We start from the raw sequence: 18,732 nt of genomic DNA, 5'->3' as shown, positions 1-18,732 counted from the left end.
GCTTATCATTGAACAATGAGAAGACAGAGGTAAATGGATCCATGGCACTTTCTGGCTCGCCACTTAGACGACTTCCGATGTCCCAGGCCTATGAGAGATCTTTCCTCAAATGATAAAGTAGATAGCTACTGACAGCCAAGATTGTCCTCTGGATTTTGTGTGCATCTGTGCACATACATTTGTGCACCCACATGAATACACACACACACACACACAGAGACATATACACACATACGCACACACACATACACACTTTTGCTCACACACACAGTTCTTGTGAACTTTCTCCAGTTTTTTTGATTTTATTGTTTTCTGCTCCTCTCTTCTTTGTTTCCTCCATTCTGTTTGCTTTAGGTTGGATGTACTCTTTTTTAACTAATCTTTTGAGTGGGATGATAAAATTAGTATTTGGAGATTTTTCTCTTTTATGGTACAATCACTTAGTACTATAAACATTTTAGCATTATCCTATCTCTTATCTGCATTATGTGGACTTTAGCATATTTTATTTTCACTTTATTATATTCAATAAACACACACACACACACATATGTGTGTGTGTGTATCTATCGACCTATCTATTTATCTATCTATATATTCCTCTTGAGTTAGGGTTTTACTATATAGCTTAGATTATATACAAATTTATAATATTTATGCCTCAGTTTTCCACGTTACTATTACAAACGTATGTGACATATGGCTGTACAATATATTTTATACTTATACTTCCATGTGTAAATATGTATTTATACAAAGTACTTTGTAACTTCTTAGTATTTAGAAAAACATAGTTTTATATATTTTAGGTTAATTCTTCCAAAAATTAAAACTGTATTTTATGATCCATGATATATTTTATCTTGATGTAGTCCATGGCTGTTTGGCTTTAAAATGTTTGTGCTGTATTGTTGGACAGTGTTATATAAATGTTAAGCGGGATGATGACAATGTTCTGTTTCATTCCCAGTCTCTCGCCTTGTTACGGATTGGTCTTCTCATTTCTATCAATTGATGTTTCAGCTGTTTGCTGGTACATATTCAGAACTGCCACGTCATTTTCATGGATTGATCATTGCATCATAACATAATGCTCCTTTATTTCTATGGCAATTTTCACTGCTCTAACACCTACCTTTTTACATTCACATATCTAAACTTGTTCTCTTTTGATTAATGTTTATGCGATATAAAAGGATATTTTCGATCCTTTGACTTTAAATTATATATAATATGTATTTATATATGTGTTTAGAGGCCAGGAAACCAGCAAGGGATGATGAAAGGAAAGAGAAATACCTTAAGGAAAACAGGGAATAGACTCATGTAATCCATATAAAAAGCAAACACAGGTGATGCCGATGGGGGAAAGTGATAGGCAAGTAGCTGGAGGACTGTGAGGGATAATGCTGAAGTCACTGGGAGAAGGAATCAAAGGATAACAAGGTGTATTGATCTGCATCAATCATAAAACCTATTTACATTAGTAGGTATGATTCTACTTGAAATCAAGTTTTCTAAAGAAAAGATCCAACTGTACCCAATCTTCTATTTAACAATATTGCTAATATATATTTGTATACAAAGTAATACAAAGTAATGTTCTGAGAGGTGACATATATTCGAGCTTACATAGCATTTCAACCAAAAAACATTAAATTGCTTGAAGATGTGTCAGACCATTGGAAAAGGACTTTGAATTGCTAAGTAAGTCAGCAGATATGCGAGCAAAGGCAGAATTTACCATCAATACAGTCCCTGGTGCCAGATGTGGGTTGATGATGATCTAAAGCCTTGTTTTATGTAATTAAATACAAATAAGTTTGTATTTTTCACTTATTACTATATTCACACCATGTGTAATAATCGAATCAGGAAATTAGTGCTTGAATCTGCGTATGTGCTGTTATTTCTCTATTTTAGACTTTCAGACTCCACCACAAGTTATTTCTAAGTGTGTAATTAGTTATTCTGGGTGCTTTATTTTCTGTGCTCTACAAAATTAAAACCATATTCTCCCTCACTTTATCCCCTCTTGTCAATCTTTCAACCTTTAGTAATCACTATTATATATTCTACTTTAACACATGGGAAGAAACACACAGGATTTGTCATGGGCAGTGTATTTAACGTAACACAACATCCTCTAGTTCCTTAAAATAACACAATATCCTCTAGTTCCACGAATTCAAGGGGGGGACAGTCAAGAATATCAAAATACTTTTGATAGGCCAAGTGAGATGCGGACTGGGATTTACTCTATTCTGGGGTTTGCTGTCTTCTGTTCAGGCTGTAACATCAAGTGTCTATGTATTTGCTGAGTTATATGCAGCAGACACTTCTCACAAGTGTAGGCCTGGAAAGTTCACATCCAAGTTGCTAGGAGACTTGCTGTTTAGTCTATTCTTGCTCCATGTGCACATGACAGAAGTGGCTTGGAGACGAGCCCTCTTCACGGGAGCCCATTTTATCCCTACTCACCTCCAGGAGATCACACTTCTTAATGACACATAAGGTATCAGGTTCCAACATTTCAACGACATGGTGACGCCAGTCTTCTTACAGGAGCAGGTCACACTATAGGAAGTAGATACATTGGTTTGATAGTGCCTCTATAAAAATGATCATATACTGCATAATATTAAAAATAAAGAAAATGCCTCATTTTATACTGATTAAACAGACAGAGTCTGAAATTAAAGTCACATTGGGGCTGGAGTCAAGCCTTAGGCTCCTGTATAAGATCTGTCTTTGCCTCTTCCATAAAGGAGCTGGATGCAGTGATAGCAGTCTTTGGGTTGTAGCCTCAAGCTCTAGACCACCCTCATTTCAATGTGTTGTGGAATCTCTCTCCACTTGCACAGACACCCGTGATGGCATTGTCTTCCTAGACACATGATCCAGGTTTATCTACTCATGCCAAATTCTTAGGCAGCAGTCACATGGATAGAGCGTTAAGAATGTTTTTTTTATTTTCTTGGCTAAAGTCATCTTTTTACATAACAATAAAGAAATAGAATATAGTAATTAATTTTTTTACTAAGTAACCTGAATAGTAAAAAGAAATAATTCCTGTTTCCTCAAAATTCTGAAAGATAATGTGATGCCATTTGTGACAAGACCCTTGTACACCTAAAATAAAATATTTATGATGCTTGTGACATACGTTACGGCTGACCTGTCTCAGAAGTGGTTACCCGCATTGCAGACACTTTGGAATTAATTTAAAGGAAAATACTTCAGTGAAATTTCCCTCATTGAAATCAATAAAGAAATTAGAAAAGTAATATCCACACTGCTGAAAAGGCAGTAAGTCATCAGAGCAAAACTAGCGTCACAGAAGCACCAAGGTCCAGAATGGCTGTAAGGCTACAGCAGGGTGGGAAAGGTCTTTTGTTTTTGTTTCTTTTACGGTGATGCAGGCCTCCCTTTCCTCCTCATCTTGACAATAAATTTTACCGAATGCTTTCCGAGAATGTGTCTCTTTATGACAAAACTGAGTCCCCTCAAACATGAGTATGATTTCTTACTTACCGAATTGCCTAAGCATGACAAGAACAGGAAGGAACAGACAGAGAAAAACACACAGAAATTCCGACGGGTCCGATGGGAACAGCAGACCACAGCTCAGTTCAAATCATCTTCAATGAACACACTCTGAGTATCAAGCTGCCTCATGGATGTGTGAACTCCAGCAGCATGTTAGGTAGGAGACAGACGTAACTACACAGGGTCAGAGACGGAGTACAACGTCAGGAGCCGGGAACTATCAGTCAAACCCCAAAACCTCTCCAAGCTGAAGTTGAGCCCACCCTCAACCTTCTCTTTTTGCCTATCTGAGAATCCTCGGGAAAACCAAATTAGCAAGTTGTTTAATGACTAAGAAAATAGAAAAGACAGCAAAAAAAAAAAAAAAAGCAGAAAACAAAAAAACTCAACATAGACGGTCCCCACGTTTTTATGAAATTTCAACCAAGTCTGAGCTAGTCTATACTTGATATATTTATATTTTGTGCATGTTGCATTTTAATGTTTAAAAAGTGAGTTTTCTAGTATTAACTAGAAGTACCCTCAAATCTCTAAGATCCCCTGAATGAGAACAGAGACTATTTAAGAGTCCTAAAAGGAGCTGTTAAAATGAACGATTAACCCTCTCGACTTCAGACATCCTGTAAATGATGGTCAGCTGTAATGTGCAGATAATGCCATCTGTGTATAAACCTACTTTCTTTATAATGGGGAGCCCACCAGGGATGACCCCTCGTGCGAAGTGTATAGCCAACTAAAACTCGTTATTACAGTCAGCTGGGACTATGCTCAGGTATTTGGGGATCTATTTGGGGATCCAAGGATAACATCAATTGTCTCAAAGCATGGGGTTTTGAAGGCAAAATCCACATCCTGGCACCTCACTCAGCAGCTGCCGTCAGGAAGGGGGTGCTTCCATCTAACTGGTATTTTAGCAGGACCGTAAGATAAGCAGATAGCTGAAGAGGGGTTTGCACAAGCAGGCAGTTTACCGGAAGCTGAGATAAGTTGGCTGGGGCATCTTGACCTCAGGTTCCTAGAATAGAGTTGGGTGATTTTCCATGAGGCCTCCCATCAAGGAGATCAAATTCGAGTCAAGCTTAAAATGGCCTCAGCAAGAATACAGGATGAGGAACCCCTGCACCGTCTTGCCGTGTTACATCTTCCCCCATCCCCTCAGTCAGTCCATTGACATAGGGGACAATTCTATGTATGAAGAAGCTTGGCATTTGGGGTCACGTTTTACCACAACCCTGCTCTCTACCCCTTACTTTCACAGAGAACATGTATGTCCCTCTGTGAGGAAAAAGAAATGCATAGGGCTTATCTACCCATGATGCATAGCTACCATAACGTCATTATATTCGCTGTGCGTGATGAAATAGACACCGACAATGTCAAAGCACTTCAGGATAACTGAATAACGAGAAGGGGAGGAAAGAGAGCCTTCCTTCCCTTGAGAACGGAACCAACAGGCTGGGAGTGTGTTTTCGTCTCAGAGTAGGCAGAGGGAATCTTCACCGCAGACCTCTGCAACCCGCAGCCCACACATTTTGCTGGGTGAAACCGTGCATGGAAAGAATCTGTAGCAACGTATATAGAAGTCTTAAAGGAGTCTCTCCACGCAGCAGAAATTAGCAGTCAAAATAAGCTTCCCTGGTGATTTGTGTGGTTGGGGAACACAGCTGCCCACGTTGCCAACTTAGCCAGGAAAGGTGGGGCAGCTGCTTAACGCTAAGACAGAAAAAAAAAGAGGAATTCGGTTCTGGGGCGACAGGAGGATTAGCTGGTGATGATCCCAGTTGCCTTCAGGACCACCCACAAGTCAATTCAAACAGACATTTAAAGGGCAGCATTTGTGTGCCAGGCTATTTATAAAACAAGAAGTAATCCACTAATCTAATACACCATTCATGGAACAATTATAAATAGAGCAATACTACCAACCTTATTTTTAGAAAGATGAGTTTAAAAATCTTCTGTGGGCTTTAAATTGCTTAGACGGCAGTGCATTTTATTATGTCAATGACTCATAAAACATTCAGACTGTTTTCTGTAAAGATATACTTAGTAGTGAGCATGTGTATAGGAACAACGATGCCTCGGTGTCTGCTTGTAAGGCACTGATGTTAGCCGTGTGTGTGTGTGTGTGTGTGTGTGTGTGTGTGTGTGTGTGTGTGTGGTGTGTAATATTTACCTTCCCTTCCATTTTACAACTAATAATGTGCCATTTAAAGGAAGAAAAGTCTCTTTTTCCAAAGATCAAAATTCTAAACACAAAAAATAGAAAATACATCAAGCCATATAAGAGATGGGTCTGACTTTTGGGTTTTGTGCCCCTACTTACTATTCCCTCAACTCTTTCTTGTTCATAAGACAAAATCTTCCATTGAGTAAATCCCGTGTTTCCACAGCTCCTCTTCAGCCACATCTCCACTGACTTTAAAAAAATTCCAGTGTGGCTTCTCCAAGGAAGTGTTTTCTGCCAGTAACAGTTTAGTCTGCAGAGTGTGATCTACTTTTCCAATTCTGTCATTTTTTTAAAGATTCAGCTCATGCTTCATATTATTTGGTCAACTACTATTTAATAGCTTAGCAAAAAAAAATCTCATGGCTATGCATATTCCTATGGAAGCTGTATCACATTTTATTATAAATTATGAATGACCCTTATCCATAATATCAAGGTTTTTTAAGACAATGATGCATTGCTCAAATTAATTTCTTTATTCTTCAGTCTTACTATGCTGATTACTAGTGATCCCCATTATCTATTTCTTTCATTTATGAGAATGTCGTGAGTCAATGAGCCAATGTCTCATGTTATTGTTCAAGGAATGAATTTTTGTCTCTCAGCCCACCACAGCCTGTTTTTGTGATCAGAATGTGAAGCAGAAAAATAGATTCTTAACTTCTTAGATAGAGTTTTAATTAAAAAAATGGATACAATATATTCTGATCATGATTCCCCTTCCCGAATTCCCAGATTTCAACCACCAGACCCACCCAACTCCATACAAGTTCTTCAGAAAACAAACAACAAAGACACACACGTAATTAAAAAACCAACAAAAAATACAAGAAACACATGCTTGCACACACATACACCACACAACCCATAAGATGAGAAAACTGGTTTAATATAAACTAGTCCCAAACTTTTTTTGTTCTACTTGTCACATTTCCTTATGCCAACACCCCATTTAAAAATAGAAATCAAAGCTCATTATACCCAATACCCAGGAGAGAGAGGGAGTGGACTGTGGAGGTTTTATTTGTGTGGCTGCTCTATTGTAGAGACTACTGCGCTTTGTTGCTCCTAGTACAGAAATTATGTCACTACCATCTTGCCTTTGTTTCTGAAACATCTTTTCCTTTCGTAAAAATTTTGTATTTTTTTAACAGTCAAAACAATCCAGTTATCTACAGAAAACAGCTTATATGCACATCTAATCCCACCCTCCGATAGGCAACATAACATCCATATTTTCATAAATGTTTCTTTGTGTTTTATGTGTGATTTTAGCAGTGTTTTGTTTATGATGTTGAGATTTCAGTATTATTGAACATATTTAATTCATATATTTTACTCTTTTTGAAATTTTTATGAATCTGGGAATATAAAAGAAGTCTAATTTCTAGAAAGTGTCAAATATGAGAAGGCATAAAGATATTCTTCCCCTCCACTTAAAGATGGAATGTAATGTAAATACTACCAGCCTGTGGGTCTTCAGGCCTTTTCTTAATAAACAAGTCAAATAATAATCTCCGTGCCCCAAATGGTGACATTATATCATTATATACATGTACAAACACCCAAAGAATTCTGCTAAACCTTCTTAGGCATATTTTCTCTCTCTCCCTTCCTCTCTGTTTTTCTCTCTACCTTACTCCTAAGTCCCCTGTTCCCTCTTTAAACACATACATTTTACCTAGAGATTGGTTCAGTTTATCTATGAAAAATTTTGTTATTTCTCTGTGTTTACTTTCAAAATTACCTTTCTTGAAGGACAATTTTATTTAGTAAAGCAGAGCATACGCACCTTTTCAAAATCTAGGCCATGACAAACAGGTTACCATAAGAAAATGGTTTAAACATATTGCAAGTGCTTGTTAAAATGAGTAGAGAAATTTTTTATTATATCTTTCTGTTTTCTTTTCTCTTTAAGATTATGAAAACCAGGGTCTTCATATAGATTGTCACTATATTTTCAGATATTAATCAAATTTAATTTCTAAAGAACTTCTTGCTAAGGTCATATTAAGCCAGATATAATGTTAATAGAAATTATTAATTTAACTTTTTTTGGAATTTTATTATAAATAGCTTTCTAAATATATATAACACCAAGTTGAAAGTACTTTCGAGAAAGACACTCACAGCTCATTTTTTTGTGTGTTTTGAAACTCAATCACCATCTATTACTCTTTAAAGTTCAAGTCTGTTTTCGCCATAGTGTTTCAAATTAAAAACTTATAAACCTATCCCACAAAAGTATATACCCCTTATACTTTTTCTTTGTTTTCTTAATTATATTTACATTCCTGTGCTATAATTTTATAGCAGAGGAACATGAGATCAAATGTCATATATACAATATAATCTAGTCGAAGCAAATTCTTCTACCCTAGAGGAACACCTGTTGGCAGCCGGTCTGAGTTTCTTCCTTTACTCCCCATCTTTCAAATAAAGCTAGAATATTTCCAAGGTTACATAATATGATACCACTCAGCTAGCTTTGTGCCAACAACATTAAACGTATGTTGTCAAGAAAAAAGAAATGAATATTGTATTATTAAGAGTAGGATGTACAGAAAATAGACCTGTCCTATTTGTAGCAAATAAAAAGATACTCCAAGATGTGGAAACCTTCATATTTTATAACCAACCCGAAGAAATTCAATAGATTCAATTAACAGTTTTACTACAGTTTGGCACTATCATATTTATAATAAACTTCCTAAATAATACCTAGAACATCCTTTTCATTCTTATTAGACCAAAAGAAAAGAAATTAAATATGTTGAAACTTTCTCATGAACTCATAAAATGAGAAGCACACATTAAGTTGATGATTTTAAAATTATTCTCTGTTGGAGAGATAGCACAGTGGTTAAAAGCACTGACTGCTCTTCCAAAAGACCCGGGTTCAATTCCCAGCACTCATATGTCAATTCACAACTGTCTATAACTGTAACATCTGACACCTGCACACAGACAGACAGACATGCAGACAAAATACTAGTTCACATAAAATGAAAATAAATAAATTACCTTTTCTTTAAAAATGGAGTTGGGGTTTAATAGTAGGAGCCTCGGGGCTGCGTCTCCGGCACCTGGCTGCCCGCACGGCTAGCTTTACCGGAAATAATTACACGGAAACTGTATTCTTTTAAACACCGCTTGGCCCATTTCTATCTAGCCTCTTCTAGGCTAGCTCTCACACCTGGACTAGCCCATTTCTGTAGCCCACGAGCTGGCTTACCAGGAATGATCTTAACCTGTGTCTGCCTGGAGTGGGAGAATCATGGCGACTCCTGACTCAGCTTCTTTCTCCCAGCCTTCTGTTCTGTTTACTCTGCCTACCTAAGGGTTGGCCTATCAAATGGGCCTAGGCAGTTATTTTATTAATAAGAAATGACTCCCACATCATTGGGGCTTTAGTTCAATGAAAGAGCACTTGTCTAGGGAGGAGAAGACCCTAGGTTTGGTCCTCAGCTCTGAAAAAAAATTATTCTCCTATTTCCTGTTTTTTTTTTTCATCCAAAGCTCCAAACACTGACATCAGAAAGACAACAGTTATAAAAGAAGATAACAAATATTTTAATTACCTTGGGAAATTTTGATAATATCTAAATATTCTCCATTAATACAAAAGTGATTTATTTTAATTTGGATTGAACTGAAGTTTCAGTTCTGAGTAAGTTTTCAATGACAGGTTTTAATCTGATCTCTGTATTAAAGTTCATTTCTCTCCATCACTTCTACTTTAAAACTAGAACATTTCCAAAGTTCCCAACCAGGGTGGCTAACTGCTTAGGGAGAAGGAACTGTGGCCTCACAGAAATGTTTGGAGCTTTACATTTTATAAAACAGAGAAAATTTATTAAAGAAATTGATTCTAATTTTAAAATTTAAAAAAATATTTTTTTTTCCTTTTTAACATTTTATATACATGTGTCAGTGTGTATGGCATTGACAGTGGCCCTACAGTTTTAATAGTTATTCTATGATGACCTTTCACTAACTAAAAAAATTCCCAAATATTTCAGCAGCATAAAGGACATATAATTCATGTGGAAAATCAAACACTGGTTCTTCAAGTATCATCCTCATTCACTGAGTTAGAAACAGCCTCGCTATCAAACTTTCAGGAGAGTACACACAAAGAAAGTTGTCTCTGAACACTTATGGAGATAAGCAGGTTTGATGGAAAGGGTATTATCCAAAACTTACTGACTGTTTCAATAAATGAAAACAACATAAGGCATTGCTTTGTATTATATTCTCCTATGGAATCTGTGATATCTAGTTTTCAATGCACTGTTGATAATTGTGGTTTGGAGATATTTAAGTCCTCAATGTATTTAGCTCTATTCTTGAAAGCTTAATCCAAGTTCTTTAACTTTAGTATCAAGAATTAATCACAAGCTCTTGCCTAGATTTAACTAAATACCCATGATATTTGTCTTTAGTTTTACAGTCCTCAAAGCAATGCTGAGAAATGACAGCTAGTTTTGAGAAGTAATTAGTTTTTTGTGAATGTGAAAATATCAAAGAATATAGTTACTTTTATAGTATTTATGGACATGTGGTATATAGGGCGGTAGGTGCCGGCCTTAAGATGGAAAGATCCACACTTATTCTGCTATTCCTAAAGGCTAACTACAATCTTTTGTTCATTGAGCTCTCTTTAGTATATTCAAAAAATTCTATTATGTGCCATCCTGATCTGAAAGAAACAGAAAACTTTGAAGTGGGTGGGCTGCTTCAAACACATAGTGTTGTAAACATTTCCTCAGGGAACACACTTCATAGATGGCACATTAAATTCTTGATATTTAAAACATGTATTTATTGAATATTTTACCAGGCAGCACATATTACTTTTTAAATATGTTTTAAATCAATTAAGTATACTATGTCCAAGTTATGTGTCACGTTGTTAGATAACTAAAGCATAGTATGATATACTTTGTATCAGTCAGTAGCCCATATCTGTGGTTATGATATAGAGATATTTGATATACATGAGTTCACAGGAAGCTATGCCAAGAAATATTTGCCAGAAAAAAAGGTATTTGAAAGGGGATGAAATCTAATACATAACAAAATAATTCATGTTACAATAATATATATTTAACCTCATGCAGACATTCAGGTGTCTTTTTCTGATTTAAAAGTAATAAAACTTTGCCATGACCCCATAAAATATTTTGACAGAGATTTCTTGCAATTTATTGAATTATGTAGTTTATAGTAGATTCCGAAATGGCTCGTTGTCTTCACTTGATCATTTTATTATGGAGCATACAAAGAATTTAGCACAGATACTTTATAAATTATTTTAAATAAAATGTTTTACACCTTAGTTCATGTAAATAGTTACACGTATAAAAAACATTTTACTATACATCTCTCTAAAAAAATAAAGAGGGTTCGTTAACAGGACCAAGACAACTCAACTTTTAAGTAAGTTATTAAACAGAACCCTTTGATCATTTGGTAAGCCTGAATAATTTAGGTTCAATGTTCATTCAGTTGATGAGTGTTCCAATTTATGATTTTGGAAAGCTGATCAATTTGGAGTTGGCGTCAGAAATGATGCTCTAGTTTTGTATATTCTGAAAACTGATGTCAGATATCACAGACAGTCTGCAGTTCTCAACCCACTTCCACCCACGACCCCCATTTTCAGCCTCTCCACCCTCCTCTCCCCACTCCACTCTGCATTTGTTCTTTCTTTCCTTTTTCTTCTTTCCCAAGCGAATCCATTCATATAAACCCACTAGTGTTTATACGAATATGTGTATTTTATAAAGAATCAATTGATCTCTTGAAAATGCAGCTCTTTATATAAACTAGCTTCTTACTTTGATTGGTCCCAATGGTCATGGAACTCTGATGCAGGATGTCCCAGAAAGACTATGTTAAGTATACACAGATTTTTAGGCAAACCTCTTACTTAACTATGTCACATTTAGCTCACCACTTTCATTCTGCATATACACAACTTAACAATAGTTTACAACAGTGGCTAAGAAGGGTACACGGCACATCTCTAGAATTATCTTCCTCTTCTGGTCTTCATGCTATGGCAACTGAACTTTACTAGTTGACATAAAGAATTTACAAACAGCAAAAGGAACTCTTTTGGTGAACATCAATGAAAAATGGTGAAAGCCAAGAAATAAAAACATATCAGGTTGATTTTTTTCATGTTGAGGAAACTATCAAAGGACTAGCATTTAATTTGATTATCTATCTTCTTCCAAAACTGAAATTGATGTCCTGACAGTAACAACTTCCAGATGTAAGCACTGAAGTTGAAGACACTCCTAACACTGATGCACACGGACCATCCTGGGTGGTGATGCAAAGGAATGATTCTACCTGCTTTGTGCTTCGTTTGTACTTGAAAGCTGTGCAACTGAGGATCTGTGTCCTGTTCCTGACTTTAATGATGATGTAGTCTTTTTCTTTTTCTGAATAACTCCCACACAAAGACATCAGATAAACTGGTTTTGTCATGCAACCAAATGCATTCACTGTTGAGGTAAAGTCCATTTACAATACACAAACAAACTTCTCACAGTTAATGCAAAATTGTTTTGTTCTGAAGGACAGCATAGAACTATACTTATAACAACTTTATATATATATATATATATATATATATATACATGCATATATATTAAGTATTTTAATTACATATTAAAATAGAATGAGTCCTCAGTGTATTGTATTTTAGACTACATTTTCCCCATTTGACTTTCAAAAATTTGGGCAGTGCTAGAAAAATGAATTTCTCGTATACAGGATCTATAAATTAAGGTAAGCAACATACTGGGAGAAAATATTTGCAGATTATAAGTTTCCACACCTATAATCTTAGACTCAGGAGGCCAGGGAAGAGGCATCAATGTCCATGTGATCATTATAGGTTGACAAGGCTTTAAAAAGATATATAATATTTAAAGTTCTGTGGTTAATTATAAAAATATTCTTCCCCCCAAAATTAAAAAAAAACAATTAGAGTCGACATACAAACTGTTCTATTGCTGTGAAGAGACACCATGACCATTGTAGCTTCTATAAAAGAAAGCATTTAATTGGGGTTTGCTTACAGTTTCTGAGGCTTAGTCCCGTATCACCATGGCAGGGAGCGTATTGCTTGAGAAGTAGTTGAGAATTCTCCATTCAGATCCAGGCAGCAAAAAGAGACATGGGGCCTGGCTTAAGCTTTCACATCTTCAAAGTTGCCTGTCCCCCATGACGTGAACTTCCTCCAACAAAGCCACACCTACTACTCTTTCCCAAGTAGTTCCACTCTCTGATGACTAAGCATTCAAATATGTGAACCTACAGAGAACATTCTTATTTAAAATACCATAACATCTAGCCATTATCTAGTATATTTTGGTATGCTCCTGGAACACAAAAAAATGTATAGGTAATAAGGAAATATTAAGAAATTATAGCTTAAAATGGTAAAACGATGTGCCATACTATTGTAAATTGACAGTAACCTGGGAAATATACAAAACATCTGAACATCTGAACACTTTGCATTACCTTAACAATTTTCTCTGTATATCTACTAAGGCTATTTTGAAAACTGAGCAAAGTTCTGGTAGTGTACAGAAAGCTACCTATGCCTGCATTTGGAGGAAAGGCTAATCCAAGAAGTAATTACAATGTCTTCATGAAGAAATATACACACAGTGAGGTGACAGAAAGACGATAATGCCGCTGGAGAGTTTTGTGGTGTGTGTGTCTTGTGTGCGTGTGTGTGTGCATGCTCTGTATTGTGGGAGATAATGAGAAATGTTACTAGGACAATCAAAAAGCTCACAGTCATTGTGGTTCTTTTGTGTCCTGATCAGCATTCAGGATCTTATCTTTATGAGTCTGAAATAATTCAAAAATTTTGACAGCACATATATGTGTCTTAGGGCTATTATATTAGTACAAAGATGAAGCACCATGACCAATGCAACTTGAGTAGGAAAAAGGCTATTTGCCTTATGCTTCCTTATCACTGTTCATCATTATTCACTTTATAAAAGGCTCCTTACTTTCAGTGGTTGTCTTTGTGGGTACTTTTAATTAGAGTATTCATGGGCCTGGCGGTGGTGGCACACACCTTTAATCCCAGCACTTGGGAGGCAGAGGCAGGTGGATCTCTGTGAGTTCGAGACCAGCCTGGTCTACAAGAGCTAGTTCCAGGACAGGCTCCAAAACCACAGAGAAACCCTGTCTCGAAAAACCAAAATAAATAAATAAATTAGAGTATTTATGGATTCTTTCTTATAATTGCTACCTTATTTGACAAAAAGACAATTCACTTACTTATCAGTTCATCTACCCAGTATTTGTACTTTTTTAGAACCCAGGACCACCAGCCCTCCCATATTGATCAAAAATTTAAAAAATGACCTAAGGGCTTATCTATAGCCCAGTTTTATGGAAGAATTTTCTCAATTGTGGCTCCATCCTCTCTGATGATTTCAACTTGTATTAAATTGACACAAAACTAGCCAGGACAGTATGTGACTTCATTTTTGACAAGATATTTTCAAACATTTTTATAGAACAGATTTGAAGACACAAATTTTAATGTGACTGTGTTAGCTCCTAGAAGTTTGGTGCTCATCCAGCTAATAAGTCTACATTTTGACACAAATAACACAAAAGCAATAAAATATCTACGTCTTTGATAATATAAAAGATGAAGCAGGTTGAAGGAATTGTTTCACTGGGAGGTAGACCTTGGGGTTCTAAAAATCCAATGCCAGGCCTGGACTTTCTCACTTCCTGCTGCCTGAAAATCAGGATATAAAGTGCCCATCTATTTGTCCATCACCCTGTGGACTGCCATAACCCTGACAATGGACTAAGCCTCTAAAACTGCAAGCAAAACCCCCAATTAAATGCTTTATTTTATAAGATTTGCTTTGCTCGTGGTGTTTCTTCACAGCACTAGAATAGTGACTAAGACAGACTTTGGTACCAGGAGTGGGGTTTTGTTATCACAGGCCTTACCAAGCTGCTTGTTGGAAAAATGTGGACTTGGATATTTTGAACATGAAATACGGCTTTCCGCTTTAAGGAGGGCTTAATGGGCCATTATAGTGGAAGCAAAGAAAACAATTGTGCTGACTGTGATATGGAATGCAGGGCCCTTGTCGGGAAGCTTCAGATAGGAAGACTATTGGCAAATGGCCTAAAGACCATTCTGGTGGTGATATTTTGACAAAGAATGTGGCTGGTTTTTGCTCTTTCCCTAAAAATCTGCATGAGGCTAAAATGAAGAGTTTTGAATTGATAGTTGTGGCAGAGGGGGTTTCAAGACAGTCTAGTATTGGTTGCGTCATGTGATTGTGTCAGTCTTCTACTTCCTTCCCTTAAATTCTTCTCCTGCTTCCTGGTTCATTTCTTCCGGTTTCTCCTCCATTCATAATGACTGCTTTGTTAGAAAGAAAATTCCTCTAATAACTTCGTTGCGCCTAGTGATGCACTGATCTAATTGAAAATCAAATTTATTAAATGAATAGGGTTTCCATTAACGAAGAGAGACAAGACAGAAAGATGAGGGTTGATGAGAGTAGCATGTTCACTGTAGAGGAATTCAAGTCTGGGATATTATCAATATGAGGAAGAATCAGTCACTCAGCGTGGGAGCCTGCTGCCTACTGCTAGGTCAGGCATTTTAAACTTAGAGTCACCACAACGTGTGATGTAATTTAAGCAAGCAACTGAAATACAATGCCAAGAAAGAACATAGAAATACTTTGGTTTTGTGTTATTGTTTTTTTTTTCTCTTTTTAATTTTCTTAGTCTTAAAATTGGGCTCACAAATACTTAGATGATTAAGGAAAAGGAAACCTAGGATGTAAGTTTAAACAAAGTAGCCAGGAACACAGAGAAAAAAATGAGAGAATGTCCTGTCTTCAAAATTAAGAAGATAAAGTGGTTCAAATAAGTGAGAATGGTCAGTTATTTTTTCCCTTTATTTATTTGAAGATGTAATTATTGCTGATAAGAAATAGGACAAAAGCAGATCAAGTAGCAGCTGACGTGCAGAGTGCTAATTTTAAGTCCGTGCTACCAAAGGTTTCAAAGTTAAAGAAGTTCTTTTTGATAAAAATAACAGTTAAGTTAGCAAACTAATGCAATCAACAGATTTGAATAATTTATGTTTTGAGTTTATTTGAGCAAATTTGTTTAAACTTGAAAGAGGATACTGAAATGACTGTGAACACAACAGGTGTCTTTAATTTGCCTACACTTTCCTCTGTGATTTGCTGTGAGGAGAAGAGTAAACTCATACTCATTTGCTATTTGGTGAAATGATCTTGTTATACAGCAGAAATAATCATTATAATTTATAATGGATTCAATTGTAATCTTTATAGCTTTTTGATAGATCTGTTCCAATGTTTTGTATAAGGATATTAAATAGTTCATTGTTTCACAAATTTTTTAACTTAAAAAGGCACGAACCTTCATATTATTTACATCAAAACCAAAAATATAAAATTTTTGTGACCTGATTTGGATAGGATCATCCAAACAGAACTATACAGCTCTCCCCTTTTTATAAATGCTTTTAAATTAATATAAATGTTAGGGAGTAATTCACGTATTATGTTCCTAAGAAAATGTTAAGAAAATTTTTGTGGGTTCATATGTCAGTTACAGAAATAGAAATATATAATTTTGTAAGATTTAAGATAAAATTCCTATTAGTAAATTAAAAGTATTTCCGGCATTTCATGTCTGCATGAAATCATACAGTAAGCATTCAAATATCATTAAATTTACACTAAAATAAAGATATTAAACACATATGTATCCTATTGTATGTTTTACTACATTAAAGAATTAATATCACAAATTTTATTAATATAATATTATCTTAACTTCCTTCATTAAATAATTATTTGATTTTATAAAATAAACCTAATTGTTCATGATAAAAGATTAAGTGCAGAAGTAAAAATTAACATGATTTTTATTGCTTTTGTAAATGATTAAATTTTAAATTTATTTATTATTATATATAAGGGGTTCATGTGGAGTTGCATATGTGATGCATATGGGGTGCACGTGTGCCCCCTCACATGTATGGAGGTCAGAGGACCTCTTTGAAGAGTCAGTTATTTTCTTTCTACCTTAATATAGGTCCTGAGGGTCAAACTCCCTTCTCCAGGTTTGCATGGATAATGCCTTTCTTTACCCACTGTGAAATCTCACCTGCCCTAAACTTCAATTTCTATAAAACTCTCAAATCTTCATTTCTCTGAATGTAGCATAAGCCTCAATATTCTCACCAAAGAAGAATGTTCCATATAAAATTGCACAAAATAAAAATTTACAAGTCCTGCAAATCAAGTCACATTTTAGCCAAGTTTTATCCCCTGTAGTCCCCAGTCCCATCTGGAATTTATAGAATTATTTAAACCAAATTGCAATAAAAGATGGAAACATTACTCAAAAGAACAAATTTAGAGCATTTATTACAGAATTTGTGGATTAATGTTAACTGGATAAATCCATAAGCCTAGTTTAAAAAGGTAATACTTCTTTCTAAAACCGCTACTTCAGGGTTTATATGAAAAGAAATGATTCTCATGTCACATGCACAGATATTTTGGCTGCTGTCTCTGCAATATCTTGCATGTCCTCTTCAGTGTTTACATCAAGTGTAGTAGAATGTTACTTTAACTATGTAAAGATGTGCTACATTTGTTTAGGATGCCGACTACTACTGTAACTAGGCAAAGATGTGGTACATTTCTTTATGCTGCATTTGTTTAATGATGTAAAAATGTGTTTCCTTTCCTAAGGCATCTGATTGGTCTAATAAAAAGCTGAATGGCCAATAGCTAGGAGAAGAGGTATAGACAGGGCTGGTGAGCAGAGATAATAAGTAGGAGGAGAAATCAAATCATGAGAGAGAAAAGAATAAAGGAGAAAGAGAGGGAGATACCTGGGGCTGGCCAGTTAGGCAGCTGCCAGCCAGTCAGACACAGAGCTGAACAACAGAAAGAAAGGGGAAAAGCCCCAAGGCAAAACATAGATGAAACAAAACAGGTTCAATTAAATTATAAGATCTATCTGTTTTTATTCCAACACCAGGCTGTTTTCAGTACTGTAGCACTGTAGTCAGGGACTGTGACGCCTCCAGAATTCTTTTATTGTACAAGATTGTTTTGGCTCTCCTGGGTTTTTGTTTTTCCATATGAAGTTGAGTGCCTTTCTTTCGAGGTCTGTGGAGAATTTTGCTGAGATTTTTGATGGGCATTGCATTGAATCTGTAGCTTGCTTTTGGTAAGATTTCCATTTTTTACTATATTAATTCTACCTATCCAAGAGCATGGGAAGTCTTTCCACTTTCTGGTGTCTCCTTCAATTTCTTTCTTCAAAGGTTTAAAGTTCTTATCATACAAGTCTTCCACTTGTTTGGTTAGAGTTACTCCGAGATATTTTATGCTGTTTTTGGGTATTGTGAAGGGTGATGTTTCTCTGATTTCTTTCTCAGCCCTTTTATCGTCTGTGTACAGGAGGGCTACTGATTTTTTTGAGTTAATCTTGTACCCTGCTACTTTACTGAAAGTGTTTATGAGTTGTAGAAGTTCCTTGGTAGAATTTTTGGGGTCTCTTATATCATCAGCAAATAGTGAGAGTTTGACTTCTATTTCACTTTATATTCCCTTGATCTCTTTTTGGTGTCTTATTGATCTAGCTAGGACCTCAGGCACTATGTTGAATAGATATGGAGAGAGTGGACAACCTTATCTTGTTTCTGATTTCAGTGAGATTGCTGTGAGTTTCTCTTCATTTAGTTTGATGTTGGCTGTTGGCTTGCTGTATATTGCCTTTATTATTTTTAGGTATGTTCCGTGTATTCCTGAACCAAATCAAAAACCCGGATTTTCACACATCTTCAAAAACCTGATTTTTCACAAAGAAGCAAA

Source organism: Microtus pennsylvanicus, chromosome 22 (assembly GCF_037038515.1).
Source record: "Microtus pennsylvanicus isolate mMicPen1 chromosome 22, mMicPen1.hap1, whole genome shotgun sequence".
Lineage (NCBI taxonomy): Eukaryota > Metazoa > Chordata > Mammalia > Rodentia > Cricetidae > Microtus > Microtus pennsylvanicus.
Note: the sequence above shows the minus strand (reverse complement) of the source record.